This window comes from Ascaphus truei, chromosome 3 (assembly GCF_040206685.1).
Source record: "Ascaphus truei isolate aAscTru1 chromosome 3, aAscTru1.hap1, whole genome shotgun sequence".
Taxonomy (NCBI): Eukaryota; Metazoa; Chordata; class Amphibia; order Anura; family Ascaphidae; genus Ascaphus; species Ascaphus truei.
In genome coordinates, this window is record NC_134485.1 from 261,330,957 (window position 1) to 261,355,794 (window position 24,838).

A 24,838-nucleotide genomic window follows, 5' to 3' on the forward strand; every position below is an offset into this window, starting at 1 on the left:
ACACACTTTCCCCCACCCCCTTGGAGGATGTGTGTTTACGGTGTGTGTGGTGCAATACCTGTGGCTCACAGGAGGTCTGAGCCTCCGCTGCATGGAGCCGTGGGTGTATACTGTACGGTGTTCTTCAGCGTCTCCACCTGTAATAGATTCTACTGCGTGGAATAACCCGTTACAAGACCTATATATATATATATATATTATATATACAATAACCCAGCGCTGCGCAAACTTTTTCAGCTGCGGCCCCATTCCTTGGAGCCGCAGCATTCGCGCCCCCCCTTCCCCGAAGGCACGGCTTAAAATTACGTTGCGTTGCGGGTCACGTTACCCGACTGCATAATTTGACGCGTGTTGCCAAGGCGATGCGTCGCCGAAGACCCGTTTGCCAGTAGGTAAGTGAAGTTACAGAGGCCTCATGTCTTCCCCGGCATTAAAGTAAATGCCTGGGGGAAGAGCGAGGTGCCTCTGTAACAGCCCGCGCCCCCCCTGCAAATTCTCGCGCACCCCAGGTTGCGCACTCCTGCAATTACCACACACACTGTGTAAAACATAAAATAACAGCTTTACTGCAGGACGAGTGTATGGCTACTGGTTACAGCCAACCTGCCAGGCCTTGTACGGCCGTAACTACCACCCAAATGTGCCACACTCCTGTCCACAGTCCCCACAGTACCTGACGGGCTCTCGGGCACCCAACCACCCTGGTGTCCACAAGGATATAACCCCTCACCCTTATATGTGGTCAGCGCTGCCACTATAGTGTGTGTTGGTGCACTTGTGCGTAGGGTACCTGCCAGGTGCATCCGCACTTGGGTGCGCTGCATCCTGCGGTGGGGTACATGGACCCAATGATGATCTGCGACTCCGGTGCTTCCGCCACCGCGTGGGGTTGTCTCCGTGTGAGGTTTCCACCTCAAGGATAGTCTCTTGAGGTGTGGTCTGGTCCCAGACCACCAAGGGCCTGGGTGCTGCTGTGTCCTGGCTGTGTCCCTCACTACAAACTACAGGGGCAGTATTCCTATTCATGGGCCTGTCCCTGTAGCATTCACAAACTGAGGGGAGTTGGGCCTTGCTGGGTCATATCAGGGGTCTCTGGCCTAGTGCAGATGCCACAGGCACCTGCACACTCACACCCTACCCCTTCAATGTCCAGCTTCCAACCAACGTGGGTGCAGCGTGCAAAATGTATCTATATTCCCCTTGTAGGGGAAGCTGCAGCCCTATTGGCTGATTTGCGCACTGTGTGTGCAGTGTGTGTCAGTGTGGCAGCAGCAGCAGTGTGTGTCAGTGTGTGTGTGTCAGCAGCAGTGTTTATGGGTGTAGCAGCAGCGTTTGTGTGTGTGTGTGCGGTGTGTTGTTGTGTGTGTGTGTAGCAGCAGAGTTTGTGTGTAGCTGCTGTGTTGTGTGTGTGTGTGTGTGTATAGAGCTACAGTGTGTGTGTGTGTACACAGAATGGGAGGCAGTGTGTGAATATAGATAGCTGCAGTGTGAGTGAATATAAAGGTGGTTTAATGTATTTACCATTTAATTTTAATAAAAAATTCTATGTAACTACACAAAACTGTCTATTATTTTATGAAAAAGTCTACATTTAGCCTATAATAGTAATAATCCTCTCAGAACAGGGCATTACTGGCCAATAATGCCTTGGCTGGGTTAAAGTCCCTCGGCCTGTAATGCCCTGTTCTTCGGGGATTATTACTTAAATAACAAAAGACCAAAAGCCCCAGCGATACATTAAATATGACAAATTATATAGTTAATACTTCTGTTTTTCTTTTCAGAAGTAAGGGTTATTTAGTTAAATTCTTTGGCCAAAACATTTTAAGCATGCAAACCATGCCAAGGTCTCCCCTCGCTGGCAAGTCCTAACACTACTGTACCCAAGCTCTCCTAACCTCTCTAATGCAGAGAATTGTCTTAATAGACTGGTTTTTCACAGGTGCATTTCATAATAAGTATGTTTCTTTATTTGAAGAACCCAATCTGAGTAGTGTGCTGAATTTTAACACTTTACTGTACTGTTTTATCATTGGTAGACTCACATTCACCATGTTTCTACGTTACATGCCCCATTTTAACCAAAAGGGTTAATGGACGCCTAATCAATTTGTGCCTGAAACATTGAATAATTGAATAATATGTTGCCTATTTTACCTTTATGCCTTTTCATTTAATATATTAATTCAAAGAATTCCCTGTAGAAATCCATGCTACTTTTTACTTTTGATTTTTTTTGCACACTCACTGGAAAAACTTTCATTGTGTTGCTGGAATCTGGATTTTCCTCGTCTGCCCCACCCTTTTATGCAAGCTTTATTATCAGCAAAAAAGGGATTGTTCGCACTCCTTGTTGCGCAAACAGTGTCAGTGTTTAACTTGGCTGATCAGCTGGGAGCACCCAGATAAAACATTGCTTACCAAGGACCTGCCTGAACTAACCCATGAGCTTGGGTCAATGTCAGATAAAAAATGAGAATCATTAAGCATCGCTGATCAATTTATTTCTTTCAATGGTCAATGGCAGCAAAGTGTGTCAGAACTTTACATATATCTGTTTCATACACCCATAACATATATTTTCTTTAACTGTGTATGCAATGTCTTGTATATAATGTATACCGTGTTCATTTATGTAACTGTATTTGTAACCATGTATTATTTGTCTTAACTCTGTGCCCAGGACATACTTGAAAACGAGAGGTAACTCTCAATGTATTACTTCCTGGTAAAATATTTTATAAATAAATAAAATCTAATGTGATACTATTTTCTCTATGTAGTTGCCTATTTTTGTAAAATTGGTCAGTTTTGTTTCAGTACAGTAACAGTAACCATAATTGCAGCACTATTAATGAGCAAACTGCACATAGAACTATCTACAATATTTTGTGAAACATGCAAATCCAAATGCAGTGCTGTTCTTCTTAACCCCTATAAATAAACATAAATGAAATCTTCAGCTCATTTTAGACATTGCATACTGTAGGTCTGTTGGTTTAAATATTGATTACATTTTTCATTTTAATTCCTTACATATTTTATTATGATATTCTCCAGCAGTTTTCCAAAATATGATGTAAAATAAGATTTCAAGGGTTCTTAGAATGGCCATTGGTAAAAATGTCTTTATAACTCAAATCTCATGGCTGCAACTATGGAATGAATGCAGCATTCTGTCCTCATGTAAGAAAGGTGCAATCCCAGACAGTTGCATTTCTTAGGGCCTCTGAATGGGGAAGTGTTGTCATTGCAGTGTTTTCTGTATCAATCTCTTATCACACATTGTCCTTTTGATAGAAGCAGTAAAGGGGAGATTGGGAGGGAGGACTCTGGCTGTAGACGCACTTGCTGACCAAACATTGACATCACACAAATTGGAGTAGAGAGAGAGAATTAAAACCCTCCCAAGTTTACCTTTTAAAAAGTAATTTAAAATAACTAATGGAACTAGTTTACTTTGGTGCTAGAGGGATTGCCCCTTTTGTACAGCAATCCTAGGTGCTCGTTTTTTCTTTCTTTCTATTTTTCCCTTTTATTACATGGGAACTATGGGGTCCCCTGTAAAGCCTTTTTAAAAAACAGAAAATAATACTGATAACTTCACTGGTACGTATCTTGAGAAAGTAGCATGGTTCAGCTCTGGTGGACTAGGGATGGAGTTGTCGAAATCTATTCCCCCAAATTTACCGGGCTTTCACTGTAAAATCAGTTCTCCTGTGTAAATCTGTCAATAGATTTTCTAAACTTCAATCTGTATGGATTGTTTAAAATGCCTCTATGTGCCTCAGCTGTGAATCCTTAAATTAACCCCCAGCAAGATTAACGCAATCCATCCTGTGGATTGTGTATACAGTATTTCTAATTTGCCGTCAGAATTTTTTAAAAACTGCAAGTGGAATAATCCGTCATTAAAATCACACCTGGCTGGAACTACAGCATGTCACGTGACACACCCATGTGGCCACGCCTACTTATCAGAGACTTGAGAGAGAGGGGGTGAGTTGGAGCGGGCTGCAGAGGGGGAGAAAAACACAGAGAGAGAGAAAACACACAGTCACAAAGACACAAGCACAACACAGAGACAAATTTTTTTGGGAAAATACTGTTTCCTATTAATATTATTTTCTTCGTTTTTTTATTTGTTCGATTTAAAAAAAAAATTATAATGAGTTGTGGCAGTGGCAATGAAGGCAGAAAGGGCTCTGCCTGTGCACGTCTTGTAAAACTAGTGAGGTCTTCACCAAGAAGTTTTTTAGGCTCAGTTGGCAGTGCGGGCAGAATAGTTATACATTGTGCTTGCCTTCAATTAATGTCTTTTATATACAAAAGGACATATACAAACTAACCTGAGCACAAAATACTTTAAACAACCCAAAATATCCATCCAATATTTACATTTTGCAAATATAATTTCGATTTATTTCTTGAGCTGCCAGAAATGACATAAACAAGGGGGGGACATCCGCTCAACTTGGAGGTAAGTATGTGGGTGTTCTATGGGTGATTATTTAGAACTGAGAAGGGAACCAGAGCCAGAGGGTCACTCCTGAGAGGGAGAGTAGGCTTCGGTAAAAAGTTCCCGATTACATGCACTCGCTACTGAATGGTAGAACTTGGGTTGTTGGCCAAGGGGAGATGATATTCTATATATGGAACTCATTGTGGTTGTGTGAGTGACCACCAGTGAGTATTAGTCCCAAATCGGTTGTGATTAAACAGCCTATGAGATTATGAGTTAAGTTAAATTATCTTTATGGGGTCCTGTAATAGATGTAAAATATAGGGATCCTAATTAATTATAATTTATACACACACACAATTAAGCACTTATATTATATATTATATAATGATCACTACACATTTTTTGCACATATATAAACACACTTTTGAGGATTTTTGAGACATTGTTTTTGTCTTGTCCTACCTGCAATACTCGAAATTATTCCCTTCTTCTTATAAATTTGTATATTTTGTACAAATGAAAATCATATGGAAATTTCTTTTCATGACTATTTAAGATGACAAATAATGTCCTAATTACAGATATATGTATGTATTTGAAGTGACACCAGCTTCCTTTGATACCTGTAACTTCTGCCCTTTGAATCCTATTATAGCCGACCTTACACCTGCTATACAGACCAAAGTCTCTGAATGTCTCTCTGCTATATCATCCTGGATGGCCCTCTGTTGCCTTAAACTCAACATGGCTAAAACAGAGCTCCTCATACTTCCTCCCAAACCTGGCCCTACTACCTCCTTCCACATTACTGTTGGAACTACGATCATTCACCCAGTAGCCCAAGCACGCTGCCTAGGGGTCACACTCGACTCTTCTCTCACATTCGCCCCTCACATTCAAAACATTTCTAAAACTTTTTCCTCCGCAATATAACAAAGATACGCCCTTTCCTTTGTTGCTCGACTGCTAAAACTCTGACTCAGGCCCTCATTCTCTCCCGTCTTGATTACTGTAACCTCCTGCTGTCCGGCCTTCCTGCCTCTCACCTGACTCCCCTACAATCTATCCTAAATGCTGCTGCCAGAATCACTCTACCCTTTCCTAGATCTGTCTCAGCATCTCCCCTCCTGAAATCCCTCTCCTGGCTTCCAATCAAATCCCGCATCTCACACTCCATTCTTCTCCTCCCTTTTAAAGCTTTACACTCTTCTGCCCCTCCTTACATCTCAGCCCTAATTTCTCGCTATGCACCATCCCGACTCTTGCGTTCTGCTCAAGGATGTCTTCTTTCTACCCCCTTTGTATCTAAAGCCCTCTCCCGCCTTAAACCTTTTTCACTGACTGCCCCACACCTCTGGAATGCCCTTCCCCTCAGTACCCGACTAGCACCCTCTCTATCCACCTTTAAGACCCACCTTAAGACACACTTGCTTAAAGAAGCATACGAATAGCACTGTGAATATTCTGAACACATGATACATAAAGCTTGGCCCCCTGCAGACACACTTACCAGAACTCCCTCCTACTGTCTCTGTACGTTCTCCCTACCTACCAATTAGATTGTAAGCTCCTCGGGGCAGGGACTCCTCTTCCTTAATGTTATGTTTATGTCTAAAGCACTTATTCCCATGATCTGTTACTTATATATCTGTTATTTATTCGATTACCATGTGTATTACTACTGTGAAGCGCTATGTACATTAATGGCACTATATAAATAAAGACATACAATACAATACAATTTATAATTGCCCTTCTAACACACATTAACTAGTAATCAATTGTGTGTAGTTAATATTCTGCTATCCTGCTCATTGGAGATTACTGATATATAGATCCTATTGAATTGCCCATTCCTCTTCTCTATATAATCTAATTACATAAAATATATTTGGATACTTCTACTTCATAGTTTTTGTCCTATGTATGCTGCATTGTGTAAGCCATTTAATGTTACTGCACGTTCCTTCTGTTAGCCTTTTTGTAATAAACATATTGCCAATTGTTTGTTCACAATAAATAGATTTAAACGCAATTACAGCTGAATACATCATCTTAGCAAATTGTTTTATTGCTTAATTGATATGTGAAGGGGTATATAGAGGATCCACCCATACCAGTACATACACTCCTGACGAAGCCGGATACAGTCCATTCAGACTGGGCGAAACGCGTTGAGTGGTGCCTTTCTGATCCTGAAGGGGATCCGTAGTTCACCAGCCCTGCAGCCGTGACATCACATGCTCTGATGGGCGCAATAGAACAAGCTCCGATAACAGACTGCGAGTGGGGAGGCTTGGAGAATCCAGGGGAGGCGGTGAGCAGTGCGGTGACCCTTCGTTTTCACTTATTAAGTGACAAATGCTTGTTTTTATCTTGCACATTGTAAGTGCGCATTTTATATTCTTTTCACATAAAGATTATGTCTATAAGCCTGATCGCGCTATGTAGCATTTTCTCATCTCTCCTATATACCATCATACTGCTGAGTGTGTCTCTGAGGGGGGATCCTGACTGCATTCATTCCACACGGGTAGCAGCCCTAATTGCAAACTGCTTTTCATTCATCTATATCCTGTGAGTAAGCTGGACATACGAGCCAAGACTAAACTACACTGGCGACACACTTTATTCGAGCTCGGCTAGTCCCACGAATTCGGGTATACCCGGGTGTATTGAGGTTTGTGACTGTTTTCTGCCCGAGTGCATTGAGGTATTTTCCAAGCATGGATTGAAGCATTTTATTCCCGCTGGCTGCAATACTGCACAGTATATATATACATACTGCATTACAATTCATGAATTTATGCCATCTGGTAGACACGAGAAGCATTTCAGCCTATTAAATCCTAATCATTATCATTTAACAGATCAGCCGCCCGTCAGCCAGGCATGAACCCAGGCTGGGAAGGCAAACGCAACGGGGCTTGTCAGAGGTGAGGAGCGGCGCATTCCAGGTATCTGCCAGGTACATACTTGGTATTTGCTCGAATAAAGTGTGTCGGTGCAGTACATGCCACATTTTATTGTCCATACATCTGCACTTATATTGTGTGTTTTTCTTTGTCTTGTTTCCCTTTATATGCTCCTCCTGGATTGTTTGAATATTGTCATACTTCTTGGAACCCGTGAAACAGGTCCCACCAGAGGGTTAGGGCTGGGTTATTAAGATTAACACTTATTATTTTATTTTATATTATTTTATTTTGTATTGATATCACTATTTATACATTTATTTACACTTCTGATATTATATTGTCACTTTTAAGTTGTTTGCACCTTTATATTCACTTTTTCACAAAATATAGGGACCCAACATAACAAAATAACGACACAGTGACATAACAGAAAGTGAATCCCTGCGCTTCTCCCATTGGGCTAACAATATATGGGGAAATAAATATACATAGTGAAACCTCATTCTGTAAGACAAAGGAGACATTTGGTTGCATATTTTGATGAAATTATGACAAGCCAGGCTACCCAACGTCAAGGTAAGCCTCAATAGCATGTCCCTATGCTAAATGCATACCAATTCTAGTGAATTCTGTGAAATATACCCTGAAAGGGTTAATAAACTAAGCATACAGTTTCTGTGATTTAGTGCAGTTAAAAACTGGTATATACAGCTGCAGCGGCCATTATTTTAACAAATCACGAGGTGTATACCTCAGAATACTCATGTGATGGCGCGGGATTGCTTCCAACCATACCGCCTTAAGACGCGAGTGCAGGCAATCGTATTTTAGTGTTGTGGCTTTTAAACACCTGAAATTGACACAGTAACACAGTAGCACAGTAGCAAAGTACTGTACACATTACAATTCATTAATTTAATTGCTTTTAATTGCACACAATCCATGAAATGAAAACAAAGCAACAGCGATAAACACGTGTGCCTGGGGCGATTTGCCGCATTCATGCCGCAGGGAGTACAGCAGCGCACACGAAAACGGCGCCGTGATTTCTTAAAATAATGGCCGCTGCATCTGTACCAGTAAAGATACTTACATGTAGGCAAGTCTTAAGACACTCACTACTTGTGAAGTGGAAAGTGACATAAAAAGTGAAATTGCAAGGACCTTACTGGGAGAATATATACATTGAAGGGAGGGACTACAAACCTCCCGCAAGATGCTCAATAAGTAGTTAAAGGTGGATCAACTAAATACACAGTAACATGTTCAGAGAGCTCAATGCCCATCAGGTCGGGCTTTTGGCGCCTAGGTGATGTGTTACTAGTCAACAAGTCTCTCAATACATGTACAAATGGTAGTCTAAAAATACATGCTGTATCTGAACCGAGTTATTAACAAAGACATCATCACCTTAGAATTTGTACTCCTTTATCATTAAATGTCTATGTTTGTAGTTGTCTTTGTCTAGATTCCTTTGCACGCCATCTTTAAAATTTCTACATACTGTATATCTTTAAAATTTCCATGTATATCTGTTATAATGGAATCTTTGATTTCATTTTTCCAGATACTGTACACATAAAATACTTTAAACAACCCAAAATATCCATCCAATATATACATTTTGCAAATATAATTTCCATTGTCATAAATGAGAAATAAAAGTACAAGTTACATCTGAGTCAGATTCCTTGTATTTGCACCAATGAGTGCAGAATTAGTCATGAATTAATGAGTCAGAATTAAATTACTAAAAAATACATTGTCATCTTAGAATTTGTTTATTAGTATGTCTTTTTTAATAGGTCTTTTTATTGTATGTCCATTTTTTATGTTTTGTGCTCAGGATAGTTTATATCTGTCCTTTTGTATATAAGAGACAATAATTGAATGCAAACACAATGTATATGCAAGTGTCTATATAGAACTGCTATGCCAGAATTACCTTTCTCCTTTTTAAAAAAAATCATTGGAATAATTAAAAAATATATATCTTCCCATTGAAGAAGCGTACAAGATGCACGAAATGGTTGTTGGGTTTTAACTGGCGTCATGACGATGGCACCGAGTGGTGGGGACAGACACACCTGAGAGCACACTCCTGCAAACTGGTTGTATAGCTGTGGTTTTATACTATTAGAGTGAACATGACTGATACATACTGTCTGTTCAGATGTTACTTTGTCTCTATGAGGGGGATGTAGCTAAGATTGAATCAGGATACTTACTCAGAGATCTTCAGCAATGCAGCATATGTACTGATGCAGCGGCTGTTATTCGAACACTTCACGCGTCATGTACATCGGAATCACGATTTTAAACCGCGGGATGAATTCCAGCCTCCTCGCACAAAGATGCGAGCGCGGCGAGTGCATAATAACGAATTTTAGTGTTCTGGCTTTTAAAAACATGAAATTGACACAGTAGCACAGTACTGTACACATTAAAATTCATCCATTTTATTGCAAACGAAGAAACAGAATCCATGAAATTCAAACAAAACATCCGCGATAAGCGCGGGTGCCTGGAGCAATTGGCCGCGTTCATGCTGCGTGGAAAACAGCAGAGAACTCAAAATCGGCGCCGTGATGTGTTCGAAATAACAGCTGCTGCATCATTATGTAATCACCTTACAGTTTACATAGGTTTTCTCTGCAAGTGCAAAATATTGTACTAAACAATTGATAATATATCTAGTACTATATTGCAACTTACGGTTTACCCCTGTTTTAATAAATACAGGGGATCTTTCATGGGTTACATTGTGCCTTCTGATTGCTCAGTCACTACACTTGCTGAATATAGAGTATATAAAAAAAGTGAAATACACCGCTCACCTAATAATGTCCTAATGTAAGTGAAACATAATAATACTGTAAGGTGCATTGGGAGCAGCAATTAACATATACAGATATGACCCAAGGGATCCAAAGTACCCCCATTATTGCACTCAATACCTAATGTAGTAATATTTCAGGACTGTAATAGCCCTTAAGATAATATCTGATTTGCAATCATAAATGATCAAATGGACCAGCAAATATAGTAAAACCAAAAAAATAACAAAATTGTATTACATCCAAATTCTATAATATACACAATCAAATGAATTATTTACAATGGAAATGTGTCATGGTGATGTGGCAAGGTTATTCAGTCATCCCTATCCAAACATTGTATATAGTATATAGCATAAATTATACGTGTTGATGGATATATGGTGAACTGAATAAAATTGAATAAAATTGTGAGGAGACTTTAGAATGAATGGATGAGTAGTGAATAATGTCCTCTCATGCTGTGTTCTAGTATGCAATACTAGTTCATTATAATGTTTATATAGTATGCATATGTACCAGCAGGACAATAAAATTCTACAAGAACACCACTCACCCAGACATAATGGTAGATGTTTAATTTATGTTTAATTGATTCAAGATACACAAAGAACTGTGTTTATATGCAGTGCTGTTCATAACATGCTATATGTATCAGCCCATAGATGAATCGTATGTGGTAAATTGGAGATAAAAACTAAATTTGTAACTTTATCTAATCAAAATACTCTCCAACCACTACTTACTTATACAGTAGTTGATATATAATCCATAGTGTAGTCCTAACTGTTGAACTGCTGTATTATCACTTGTGTCCTCAGCAGATATAGTAATGGCTTTACACCCACAAAAGATGATATGATATACAGCACACACACAGTACTCCCTAATTAGTGTAGGGATAAAATTGGACACCTGCAAAAAGCAACTGCAGCACTGTTACGCGTCACAGCAACAGGATTCTCTCGCTGATGAGCTAAACTTCTTAAAAGGGGAGAAAAGCAGGAGTAATTCAGAGGTACTACAAAAGCTCTTGTCCAAGCAAGGTTGGAAAGAGATATGTAAACTACATGTGTATACCAAACCAGAGCTTAGATCAAATATAGTTCCAATAGAACACACCCTGTGATAGGTGTAAGTGATACAAAAATTAGTGACAAATAAGTGGAACAGTAATTCTTCGCTGCTAAAACCCTTAAAGGATTGGATTTCCTCAATCCCACACAAGTCATAGTCCAGAGGTATTGGGGATTGCAGATGTATGCAAAATAAAACACATACAGAATATAGTGCAATATGTTAACACAATAATAATAGTGTGAATGTTCGGTTTTGTGCAGTGGGTACTCACATATTCCCAAATCTTTAAAAGTGTGTCCCAATAAATATTGGTGTCAAGCAGTCTGTGTGTCTTCTCTCTATGAATGTGATGTGCCTCTGGAGTCAGGTTACCTTCTCTGGTTAAATGAACAAACACCACATAGTGCATACTGCTAAAATAATTTATCTTTCACGCAAAAGTGAAAATACACTCACATGGTTTCATAGATCAAAGAGCCTTAAAAACAATAGCTGGAGCTACACTACCGACACGTTTAATCCGAGCACGGCTAGCACCGCAAGCCGGGGGATGCCCCGGCGTGCTAGCCGCACTCCCTCAGCGTGCCCGTGCCTGCGCCCCCTGCACGTATCCCGCGATGTGGGGGGCGGCGGCAGGGGGTTCCGGGGGACCTGGCGGACCCGGCAGCGGGAGGGAGAGCGCCCCGATCGGAGGGCGCTCTTCCGCTGCTTCGGCGCGCGCCCGGCACCCTCCGGCGCGCGCCAGGTTACTGCTGCGGCCGAGAACGGGCAAATGCTCGAATAAACTCGGCCGCAGCAGTATGACTGGTCAGGATCTCCAGGCGTTCTCTCTGCCCTCCGCTCGATCTCCACTGCTCCTTCCCATCCAGTGCCTCCGCAGAATTCTCCAGCTTGGTCTTAGGTGGGTGATGATCACGTCGCGTACTGCGTGACGCACGCCTCCAACAAGGTATCGCTCTACGCGTTTCACCGGGCTTGCCGGTTTCATCTCTGACTTAGAAGCGCAATACCAATTCAGTCATGCTACTGTGGCCCCATGGCCCAAGCCATATTCCTCACAATGAAAATAGCCGCAAGAAAGATACAGTCTTTGGCTAGAATGAGGCAGAACTGTTTCGGTGTTCACACCTCTACAGGTACAACACTATTACTACCAAACTGAGATGCCACGGGAGGCAATTGGTATGGATAAAAACTCCGCCCAGCTTGAACTACCTGTGAATATGGCTACAGAACCCGATGTAGGTGGTCACCCTATACTCAGGGAATAAAATATTGCCCGACATAGGGGAAAATATGTGACCAGGCGGTCAGAAGAAAGACTGTGCTTGAGAAAAATCGTCCTCGAGTGACTGAAGAGTGCTGAGCTCAAGCACCATTTTAAGGAGACATTACTGACCAGGAGTAAGGGCTCCAAACCCAGAGAGACTAAGGGTTCTCTTCCTCCACCCACTCTCGAGAGTGGAAGGATGGACTATTGCCGTGACAAGCCTTAGCTTCCCACAAACAGGGGAGGCATGTAACAGAGACTTATCCCTGTTTAAGTAAAGAAGTCTCAGAGCTGTGAGAATCCAGCAGAGAAATAATTGATTGTAGCTACTCAATTAACTAGTCTCCACCTGGACTAATGAGAGCTTTATAAAAAGCCTCATGTGAGACAAAGGAGAGAGATTCCTTAGCTCAAAATTAGGCTTATACAAGGAGAAGGAGGAATGACTATAGTTTTTCCTGAACATACAAGTATGCTGACCTGAGGAAAAGATGATGTCTTGATGCACACAGAAGGACTGTATGCTGACAGCAAGACAAGGGGACGAGACCCCTCTACCTGACACAGAGAGAGTACCACAGCAGACAAGGATGCTGACCAGGAGAACAGAGAGACCTTCCCCTACAGCTACAACAACATAAACAGATAAGAGACATTCTTGTTGGACAGGTGTGTGAGTGTATATGTGTATGTGTGTGTGTGTGTGTATATATATATATATATATATATATATATATATATATATATATATATATATATATATATATATATATATATATATATATATATATATATATATATGTAGAGGTATCAGTACCGTGTTAGCCGAGCTTCAATAATCAAAAAATAAATAGATGATACCGTTCTGTGGCTAACGAAATGCTTTTATTTGTGCGAGCTTTCGAGATACACTGATCTCTTCTTCCGGCGATGTTACAATGAATGAAGCAAGGATTACTTAAAAACAGTGTCTCTTGGAATGTTATCTTTGCTGTTCCTTCCCCCGGTGTGGATGTGTTTTATGGCTAGAGGTGTCAAAGGGTAACTGAAGGCAAGTGAAGAAAGAGTGTGTATGTGTATCAGTGTGAATAAAAATGAATGGAGAGCCCACAGTATAAACAGTGCTCTACACAAGGTGTGTGTGGAGTGAGAGAGGATATAAATGGTGTGGGTGGGTGTGGAAATGTGAGAGTTTGTAGCACAACTAAAAATGTGTGTGGATACTATGTGTTCCCTATTTGTGTATAGGGATGGAAAAATAAGGAGTATTAGTATGTGTGAGAGACAGCTGTGTGTGCATACATATAGTGCAGTATGTACATACATGGCCTTTAGCGCTCATGGGAACAGAGTTCGCTAGTGTCAGTAATGACTCATAAAATTTCGATCTCTGTTTAGGCCACTGCTAAGTGTCCTGAACAGTTGCATAAATTTGTATTCATGCAACCGTCTCTCTTTCGGGGTTTTAAGATTACCTTTGAGTATGGCAACCCTCAGATCGTTCATCTTATGGCCAGAGTCAGAGAAATGTTCGCCAACAGGACTGTCTCTTGTTCCGCGTGTGATGCTGTGGCGATGCAGGTTCATTCTCTTGTTGTTTAGCCCCTGTCCTGTCTCACCTATGTAGTAGCAGCCCCCTGGGCATTTCATGCACATGATGAGGTACACGACATTGCTGGAGGAACAGGTGAAACCTCCTCTGATTTTGTATTCCCGATTCTTGTGTGGTATTTGTATTGTGTCCACTGTGTAGAGCATTGCGCAGGTTTTGCATCTTGGGTCCTGGCATGGTTTTGTCCCGCATTCAGTTGTACTGCTGAATACTTTACTCCTCACCATAATATTCTTGAGATTATGGGGTTGTCTGTATGATAATAAGGGTGCTTCAGGGAAGACCTGTTGCAGTCTTGTATCTTCCTGGAGGATGGGTTGTTGTTTCCTGGCGATCTTGCGTAGGGCTCCTAGGTGTGGGTTATATGTGACCACCAAAGGTACCCTGTCGCTTGTCTCCTTCTGTTTGTATTCAAGGAGATCACTTCTTGGTATTCTGGTGGCTTTGTGAATTTGCTGGTCTACAATTCTGTGGTTATATCCACGGTTTATAAAGTCTGATCTCAAGGCTTTAATCCGCTGGTCGCTGGTATATGTCTGTATGTATGTTTAGGGTGGTAACCAGCTTAGATAGTCACTCAGTTAGATAGGGCTGGGGTAATGGTTTAGTTATTTCTCCAAAGTGGAGTAGGCCTTTATTTTGTTTCTTTTTGTATGCTTTGCCTTGTTAAAGGAACAGGCACAATAAAGCAAGGATTTCATTTCACCCTAATCGTTCTCCATTACATGTACCTCTTCACACATCTCTTACAGCTGCATTTTCAACATATGCATCTTTTCTTCTCTTCTTCTTTTCCATAATTGGCAAAATCTATGCGCCATCAGAACATCTTTATACCCCCTTTTGGGAGGGTTAAGTGTAACTTTAATTTCCTCGCTTGTTCTCTGAGTGTATTCTTACACTCATATTGAGTAGATACATACACATACTGTATATGGATATGGTTTCCCCTCTTCCTTTGTTCACTCCATATATCACTGATTATATTATTATTCATTAGCTGAAAGATATATTTAATACATGTTGTGTTAATTCTATTACTTTTATTATTATTTCAACTGTGATTCATATTGATATATATATATATTTTTTTTCTTTTTCTTTTTATTTCATTTGGATTAATTGTTGATTTTTCTCTGTCTAGGTTAAATTTACTTCACGTTGTATTTGTATATTTTATATTGTTCAATTCCTAGATTATAGACCCTGTTATATTATCAAGTCCATTCTCATCAAGCTAAAAATTGATAACATCACAAATAGTTCTTTTCACTGTTTACTCAGTTGATATCAGATATTTATTACATATAGATATTTTATGGTCTATTTACTTCAGAAATATAATGGCAATTGCAAGCTAAGTAATATTATGTATTATACATTAGTCATACTTTTATTTTGCGTAAGATTAAGATTGTTATGGTTTTAAATCTATAGCTGCATATGTTTTTCTATTATGGGAGGCATCAGATCCATTTTCATTTTGCTAATTGTTTACACCTGATTTTTTAATCCATCTTTGCATAGCTAATTGGATGTGTGGGTGTATAAATGTGTTTAACACACCCATAGTCCATCCCCTGATGAAAACAGTTTAGCTGTTGAAACACGTAGGGCCAGGTGTGCTGTGGATCCCTTCAGCATCGTTTTGCGAGTTCTGCTTGATATTCTACTGCTTGTCATCTCCGTGCACGGTGTGACGTCATCTGTTCGTTCCGCCGCACACAGTGTCCCCGGTGGGAACCTAGACTATCTGGAGGTGTGTTCCCGGGGAAAAGAAACTGTGATGAGCCTGATGACGTGAGTTCCTGCTGGCAGAGATACATGAGGGCTATACTGGATGCGGTGGAGTCACGGAGCAGAGTAGCAGAGCAGCGGTGCTACCAGATCCTTTGGAGCATGAGTATTACTCATACAATGCTTTTTTATCCTTTATGTTTGTGAGTTCATTTTATGAGCCTTTTATTGGGAATTAAATACTTTTTTGCACAGTAATGCACTAGGATTGGGCGCTTTTTTCTTCTATTTTCTATGCAGGTGGAGAGGGAGGACGTTGTGCCCTTTAAAGAAGCAGCCTTTTTCCTGTTAGTGCATTTCTGTTCTTTGCATTTTGGACTTCATCTGGACTCCAGAGGACTTATTACATAGTTTGTTATTGGGTCCACAGCACATCTTTTTATAACTATTTATGTATTTGGTGATTGTATTGATTGCACAGTAGGAGATTATTATTGCCATTTAGGTTTTCATATGCATATATACATTTTCTGATCATCCATTATTATAATTGTTATTATTGCTGTCACACTATACCCAAGCGCAGTCCTTTATTGTGTATATATATATCTATATAGATATATATATATATATATATATCTATATAGATATATATATATATATATATATATATATATATATCTATATAGATATATAGATATATATATATATATATATATATATATATATATATATATATATATATATATATATATATTTATGAACACACAGAAATATATATATATATCTGTATGTATGTTTAGGGTGGTAACCAGCTTAGGTAGTCACTCAGTTAGATAGGGCTGGGGTAATGGTTTAGTTATTTCTCCAAAGTGGAGTAGGCCTTTATTTTGTTTCTTTTTGTATGCTTTGCCTTGTTAAAGGAACAGGCACAAAAAAGCAAGGATTTCATTTCACCCTAATCGTTCTCCATTACATGTACCTCTTCACACATCTCTTACAGCTGCATTTTTAACATATGCATCTTTTCTTCTCTTCTTCTTTTCCATAATTGGCAAAATCTATGCGCCATCAGAACATCTTTATACCCCCTTTTGGCAGGGTTAAGTGTAACTTTAATTTACTTTATGCTGGCTGGATAATGTTTTATTTTTAATGGGACATCCAGGGTAGGAAGGGAGCGATAAATCAGGAACACCCCAAAAAAAAATAAACATATAATGGTGCAATAAAATCACGAATATGGGCAAAAAGAAAAACTTGGCTCATATGAATTACCTACTTGCAAAAAGTAGGTGAAGAATCAGCGTGTAACAGAGAAACGGTTTGCAGGAACTCGGGAGGGCTTACACTTTGGATCAACTCATGAGGAAACACAGCAGAAAAGAGACCATAGTGCAGACCAGCAAAAAGGTTTATATCGCAATAAAAGGTAAGGAATGTACTCACAATGTATACAAGTAAAATAGGCACATAAAATAGTGAAGCAGTAGATCTCACGCCAGAGAAGTGGTGACCGGACCGTCTCTCCAATTCTCCCGCAGTCAGACAGTGTTCGAGCGGCGTCTGACGTCACATCCGTTGAGGCTTGACAGCTTCCGGTAATGCGGGGGAAGAAACAGGTACATAGTACAGCGGTCTCCTCTCCTCTGGAACGGGGATTACTGTGCAGGAAATGGAAGCTCTATGCGTTTCGCTGACTGGCGGCAGCTTCATCAGGAGAGTATTATTTTTAATGGGCAAATGAGCTATTATCCACATTTTTCTCATTACTCTACTGTAAGTGTTGGGGGGAGGTTGTTGGGGGAAGAGGGGGTTACCGTTCATTGCCATTGGGGTTATCTTTGCTCTCAATGATGGCATACAGTAGGTAACCACACTGGCAATCAATGGGTGTATTGGCTAGTATTGGGTTTTAATTGGGGGTAGCGGGGGTGGGTGAAGCTGGTATTTGGCCTGTGGTGGGTGATTATGTCTACGGGGTGGGTAGCGGGAGGGGTTAACCCCTTCATTACCTTAGCAGCAGTATCGAAGTTTATAGAATAGGGCCCATGGTGTGTGAGCTTTATTAATAGTTTCGGCATTAAACAAATAAGATGATTTTAGAGAAATGAGCAAAGCAGCATATTAAGCAAACTTGCAATGATTGATCAATTGCTTGAAAACTCTGACTCATTTATAAAATTTCAGCCCCTTGAAATTTCCCTTTTTTTATGACCGATATGTGAATATTTTGCATATATCTAAACTACATTAAAATATGATCTCACATGAAAGCAAATAGTTTGGTTTTATGGCCTAAACTTAAAGAAAGAATGAAATAACATGAGAATAAAAAGTGTAAGTACAGTATATTTATATACATTTCTATATTATATCTAGGTCTATTATAATATTTTCTTTTTTTTCTTTGATCACTTGTGTTACTGTGTTTATTTTAAGTATTTTCAGTATATTTTAAATTCTGTAAAGATCGATACATTCTAAATAATTTGCTAGCATTGCACTACACTTGATTGCAGTAAGCTAAGCTTACCATGGAATTTTATTAGAACAATATATCTGTAGGTTGATGATTTTCTCATTTCATTAATGTTTTAAGGTTCATCTTAGCAGAACTGATGTTATCTGTAATGTGTTTTTATATCTGAGATTAGATTTCACTTTTGCATTAGTATATTGTACATGTTAATTTTAGGAATGTACTATTTCCCAGCAAGAAGAGAACTAGTTCTGGTAAAGTAAAAGGGCTTGAAAGAGAGAGGGAGGAGGATTGGGAGATGGAGTTCTAGCACGCACAGTACCCATCAACATCCAAGTAATATCACTAAGGGTGATATTACTCTGACAAACCCCACTGACATTGCAAATGCATTCAATGATTATTTTGTAGGGTGTGCTATTAACTTATTAGCAAAACGCAACCCAAACTACAAACCTGAATCTCATCCTGGGAGTACCCGTATAGCCCCACCCCCTCCAACACTGCCCACAATTTTCAATTTGGCCCAGTATCCGAAGGGGAGATTACACAAGCGCTCCTCAAATTAAAACTAAGCAGCAATGTGGACCTGATTTACTACAATCTAGGTTCCTAAGACTTGGTGCCCCAGCAATTGCCAAACCATTTGCTTCCATAGTCAACTCTATCCTGTCTGCAGGCTTGTAGGCGGACGCTCACAGAGGTATGCAAGGAAGACTAGTTATGGTGAAATTAAATAAGGCTTTTATAGTGGTGAGTGAAGGGCTACTAACAGCTCAAAATAGCGGGTATAGAAAGATAATAAAAAATAGATAATGAGTGGGACTGCTGAGGTAAGCCGCGAGGCGATTCAAAAGCGTGGGTGTGGATGAAGTAGAAGGGGAGACACTGTGAGCTGTATGTGTAGAGGAAGATTCCCAATGGGAAACGCTACCTGAGATCCTGATATGTAGCAGGCCTGGATCAGTGCCCCTACGGATCCCTCATGTAGCTCTCTTCCAGTGCAGTTTTCTCCGCGGAGGGGACGCCGCCGTCCTGGATAACCTCCGTGCTCTCTCCCTCCTGTGGCGCGAAGATCCCGAGTGCCGGAAACACGTAATGGTGTATCCGGTCCGTCCGGGAAAATCTTCCTCTCCCAGTAGACGCGTGATTGCACGGGGGAGAATGGTCCGCCGCCAACACCCACGCAGCCTCCGATCCTCAGCGCGTCACTCCAATCAGATGATAGCAGGAAGCAAAAAAGTTGATTGGTAAGTTGAATCGCGTGAAGTCCCCAAAAAGCACTGACAGCTCACCAAAATAGAAAATAAAACTGTTTAATAAAGACTACATAAAAGGGAACATCAGGACAAAAAAAAAACCTGTTACATAACTACCCTACGCATTTCAGGCACCTTAGTGCCCTTTCTCAAGGGGAATGGTGGGGACTGAATGAGTGTCAGGTATATATAGCCCCTCCTGTCTTATTTAACACACAGCTGAACACAGTTGGTATCTGATAAGTAGTAACACCTGTTATATCTAGGGATGCACCATGATGTTGAATAGATAACCAGGGCGGTACATCGACTAATTAGTAAAATAATTAAATCAATAGGTATTCAATAAGGACCCTATGACTAAGAAGTCTAAGACATAATTGATATATAATGGAATGCAATCCTATTACAGAGTCTATGGAATCTGATACAGTCAATTGGGACAGAGGGATTAGTAACGGTTAAATACAGAAGGAGAAAAGGAGACACAATATTGGTAATAAGTAACTAACAGTGGATATGATAATTTTAGACATCTATCGCTTATGGTTTAAACATGACAATGATGACAATTAACTAACAGTGAATGTTAAACACAATGATGGTCAAATAAACGGTAATATGCAAAATAAAAACTGAAATAACCATCAAATAGACAATCGTTTGTAAATTAGACCAACTTAACATCACAGAGGCTAATCATAAAAAACTCTAAAGGTGATCCAAGGGGTCATATAACGATGTAGAATACGAGGATAAATGTAAATAAGATTATACCTGATAACATACATATATTTCAGGAAATGTTTGAGATCCCACTCTGTGTTTAATCCCTTTGGAATTAGTGTATCAAGGGTAAAGATCCAGTGGGCCTCTCTGCGGTAAAGTGTGTTAATTCTGTCACCGCCCCTGTAATGTATGGGTATCTGTTCTATTGCTAAACATATGAAATTTGTTAGGGTGCCATTTTGACAGATATTAAAAGCCCCACCCCCTCCCAACACTGCCCACAATTTTCAATTTGGCCCAGTATCCGAAGGGGAGATTACACAAGCGCTCCTCAAATTAAAACTAAGCAGCAATGTGGACCTGATTTACTACAATCTAGGTTCCTAAGACTTGGTGCCCCAGCAATTGCCAAACCATTTGCTTCCATAGTCAACTCTATCCTGTCTGCAGGCTTGTAGGCGGACGCTCACAGAGGTATGCAAGGAAGACTAGTTATGGTGAAATTAAATAAGGCTTTTATAGTGCCTGTTTCCTTAAGATCAGGAAACCATCCAAACAAGGGGTAAACAAAGCTTCTATTCACTTGGGAGTATTTCTTGTGAAATACTATGCACTCCACAACTCCCTTTAGATAAGCATGTCTCCCAGCCCCAAACATATAGCATGAAATGAACAGATATAAAAAGTCTTATAAATGAAAGTCTTATCTGTTAGCTGGGCTGCTGTAGGGGAAGCTTCTCTGCTCTCTTGGAACCGCACCCTTGTGTGCACAGGAAATGTCAGGCTCCAGGTTAGAATCTTGTCCCCTTTGTCTTGTGGTCAGCTTGTCGCTCAAGACATCTTTCCTTCCTTGGTTCAGCCCCGTTGTGTACTAAGGAATCTCTGCTCTGTCTCCAAGTTCAGCTCAGGTGTGAGCTAAGGAGTCTCTCTTCCTGTCTCAAAAGACAGGCTTTTCTAAGCAATCTAATCAGGCAGGTGGTGTTTGTTAATTGACTACCAGCAGTTAACCACCACACTGCTGGATTAGAGGCACATTACCTGAACAGGGATAACTCCCCTGTTACAAGGCTATATCCCTAAGATCTGGAATACTGCCAGAGTTGTCCCAATCTTCAAATGTGGGGAGAAAAACACTGTCTCAAACTACAGGCCAATCTTCCTTCTCCCAATCCTATCCAAAGTCATGGAAAATGTGTCCACTCCCAATTAAGCGATTACTATACCAAGACAAATTTCCCTAGCCAATTCCAATCTGGCTTTCGCCCCAAACACTCCACCGTAACTACCCTGCTAAAAGTTTGCAATGAAATCCAGTGTGGAATGGAACGGGGTCAACTCACTGGTACAATATTCCTAGATTTTGCAAAGGCTTTTGATACTGTTGATCATGCTATCCTGCTTAACAAACTCCAGAGCTCTGGAATAGGGAAGCTTGCTTCAAACTGGTTTCAGTCCTACCTATCAGGTAGATCCCAACATGTGCCCATCTCAGGCTCTAACTCCAACCCCCTGGATATCACCTGTGGCATCCCGCAAGGCTCTGTTCTGGGCCCCTACTCTTCTCAGTGTTCATCAATGATCATCCCACAGTTTGAAAGGAAACTTCAATACACATGTACTGTATGCAGATGACACAATTCTATATGCACACAACCATAGCCTCTTCGACATTCAACGCATACTTCAGTCTGACTTTTTGAGACTCGAAAACTGGATTTCCCAAAACAAACTGTTTTTAAACACTGACAAGAATGTAACAATGGTATTTGGGACCAAGACTAAATTTTTAAAGCTTCCAGTGACTGAGCTCCAGATCAGAACCAACGCTTACTCCACCCTAACTCCTGTTACTAGTTTTAAATTGATGGGCATATGGTTTGACTCCCACTTAACATTTGGAATGCACATTGATACCCTGACAGCCAAAACCTATGCCAAACTAGGTGTACTTTACAGGAACAAATCCTCCCTAAGCCTGTTGGTCAGAAAGCATATCGCACAGCATATGCTAATTCCAATTATAGACTATGGAGACTATGGCTCGGCACCACAAACCCACCTTCGCAAACTTGATACCCTCTACAATTCAATTTGTTGTTTTGTTCTCCAATGCAATTACAACGCACATCACTGCGAAATGCTCAAAGAACTAGATTGGTCATCACTCGAGTCTATGCGCAAAGTTCACCTTTCCTGTCTTGCCTTCAAATACTTTCTGGGCAAGCTACCCATCTATCTGAACGAGCTCCTCACCCCTACCACATCCAGCACTTATCATCTGAGATCGGACTCCAAAAGACTGTTCATGGTCCCAAGGCTCAAAAAAGTATCCGACCGCTCCTCCTTCTCTTACTGTGCACCTCAAAACTGGAACAACCTACCAGAGACTCTTACATCCACCACCAGTTTTAGTTCTTTCAAAACTAAGGCTGTCTCACATTTTAATCTGGTCTGTAACTGTTGCATAAGCCTACAATATACATCTTCTCTAACTGTGCATGCAATGTATTGTATATAATGTATACCCTGTTCATTTATGTAACTGTATTTGTAACAATGTATTGTTTGTCATATTAACTATGTCCAGGACATACTTGAAAACGAGAGGTAACTCTCAATGTATTACTTCCTGGTAAAACATTTAATAAATAAATAAATAAATATTGAGTTACATAGATACATAGTTACATAGTAGATGAGGTTGAAAAAAGACGTACGTCCATCAAGTTCAACCTATGCTAAATTTAGACAACAGATACTTTATCCTTTTTCTATACTTACTTATTGATCCAGAGGAAGGCAAACAAAAATCCCCAGAGTCATATCATCCAATGATGTCTCATAAGGGGAAAAATAAATTCCATCCTGACTCCAAGAATTGGCAATCAGAAAATCCCTGGATTAATCCCTGGAGTTACTGTATATACCTCACTAAACATTAATCTATACAACACATGGAAAGATGCCTCGAGGATATGCTAAAGGAAATCATTTGAATACAAGGTCTCCCTTTTGGATAAATAGTTGAGTCTGTCACCCCCCCTCCAGTTGGCTTTTGGGCATTCTATTCCCCTACAGACAAGCCCCTCTGGGTTCTGATTATGTTTGATTTTAAAGTGGTTGGAGACACTGTGTGTCTCCAAACCTCTCTTAATATTGTATACATGTTCTGCCAGCCTGCGTTGCAGCGCTCTCCCAGCATACGAAACGAGTCGCGAATGGTGTTGCTGGCCTATATTCTACTCATAGCCAGTATACACACAAGTGGTTTTTATTCGATCACGATCGCAAAACTGAAACGGACAGGCATCTCAAGGACAGCTACAGGGGGCTTCATTTCCTGCGCATGCGCGCTACGCAGTACACCACGCTGACACTCGTGGAGGTCTGACAGCGTTACAGCACTACAGAGACAGCCCCAGTGCACGGGACTGGTTTCTGAGGATTGACACTGCCCCTGCATACCCTATTTGATGCCCTACTAAAGGAGTTACGATCGAGACTGGGGATTATTAAAGTTTTTATTCTTGTAAGTGGTTACTATGGTTTATTGTTTGTAATACACTTAATTTCTCTCATTTTGGTGCGCTCTTGTGTTTTCCTTTTCTATTCATTAACATGTATTAAGTTTAACATCTGTTTAATAATGATTCAATTGAATCATGATCCAATTATGAGTTGAAAAGCAATGATATCACTTATTCTTGCCAGATATATTGCCACTTAATCCCAGAGTTTTGTTACCATAGTGGCAGTGATCGTGCTGTAAATTATGGGTGCATTTTATTGTATTTTATGTAAATTGTCCAAGGGGGTGTACGACGCCCTTTATGGTATAAATAACACCAGTAGTTAGGAACCCCCCATACCACTGATGAAGTGACCACTTTGAGTCACGAAACGCGTTTGGGGAAGGAGGAGTTGAGACTGAGGTGTCCGGTAGCAAGGAAAGTGGAGGGGGCGCCATCGCGTGACATCAGTTAGTTGCGCTGAGACCGGCGTCAGGCACTGGAACTGAGAGCAGTGAGAGCGCGTTCAGCCCAGTGTGCACCACCCCCTACCTGTAACAAGCTGCGGACGGCACATTGTCAGTTGTTCTGCAACAGCCGGGTTTATGTGAGTAAACCTTTGGCTGTTTTTTTACTTTTATTACAGTTTTTTAGCAATCTGCACCAATATCTCCTATGTCATTTCCTTTCTGGGAACCCACAGAGATTACCATTGAGTTATCAGGCTGTGAGTTAACAGGAGAGTGAGCTGACTTAAGACTGACAACACGGGGGATTCGTGAGGTCCAGGAGAAGACGCTGGTAAAAGCACAGATTCTCTCAAATGAACATACAGTAGCAACACTACTTTTGTAAGTTGATTACTTTTAAACCCTTTTGAGCCATCTGTTGGTGCTTGTGGCTGCGCAATGGTTTCTTTTCCCTTGTATATTCCACTGCA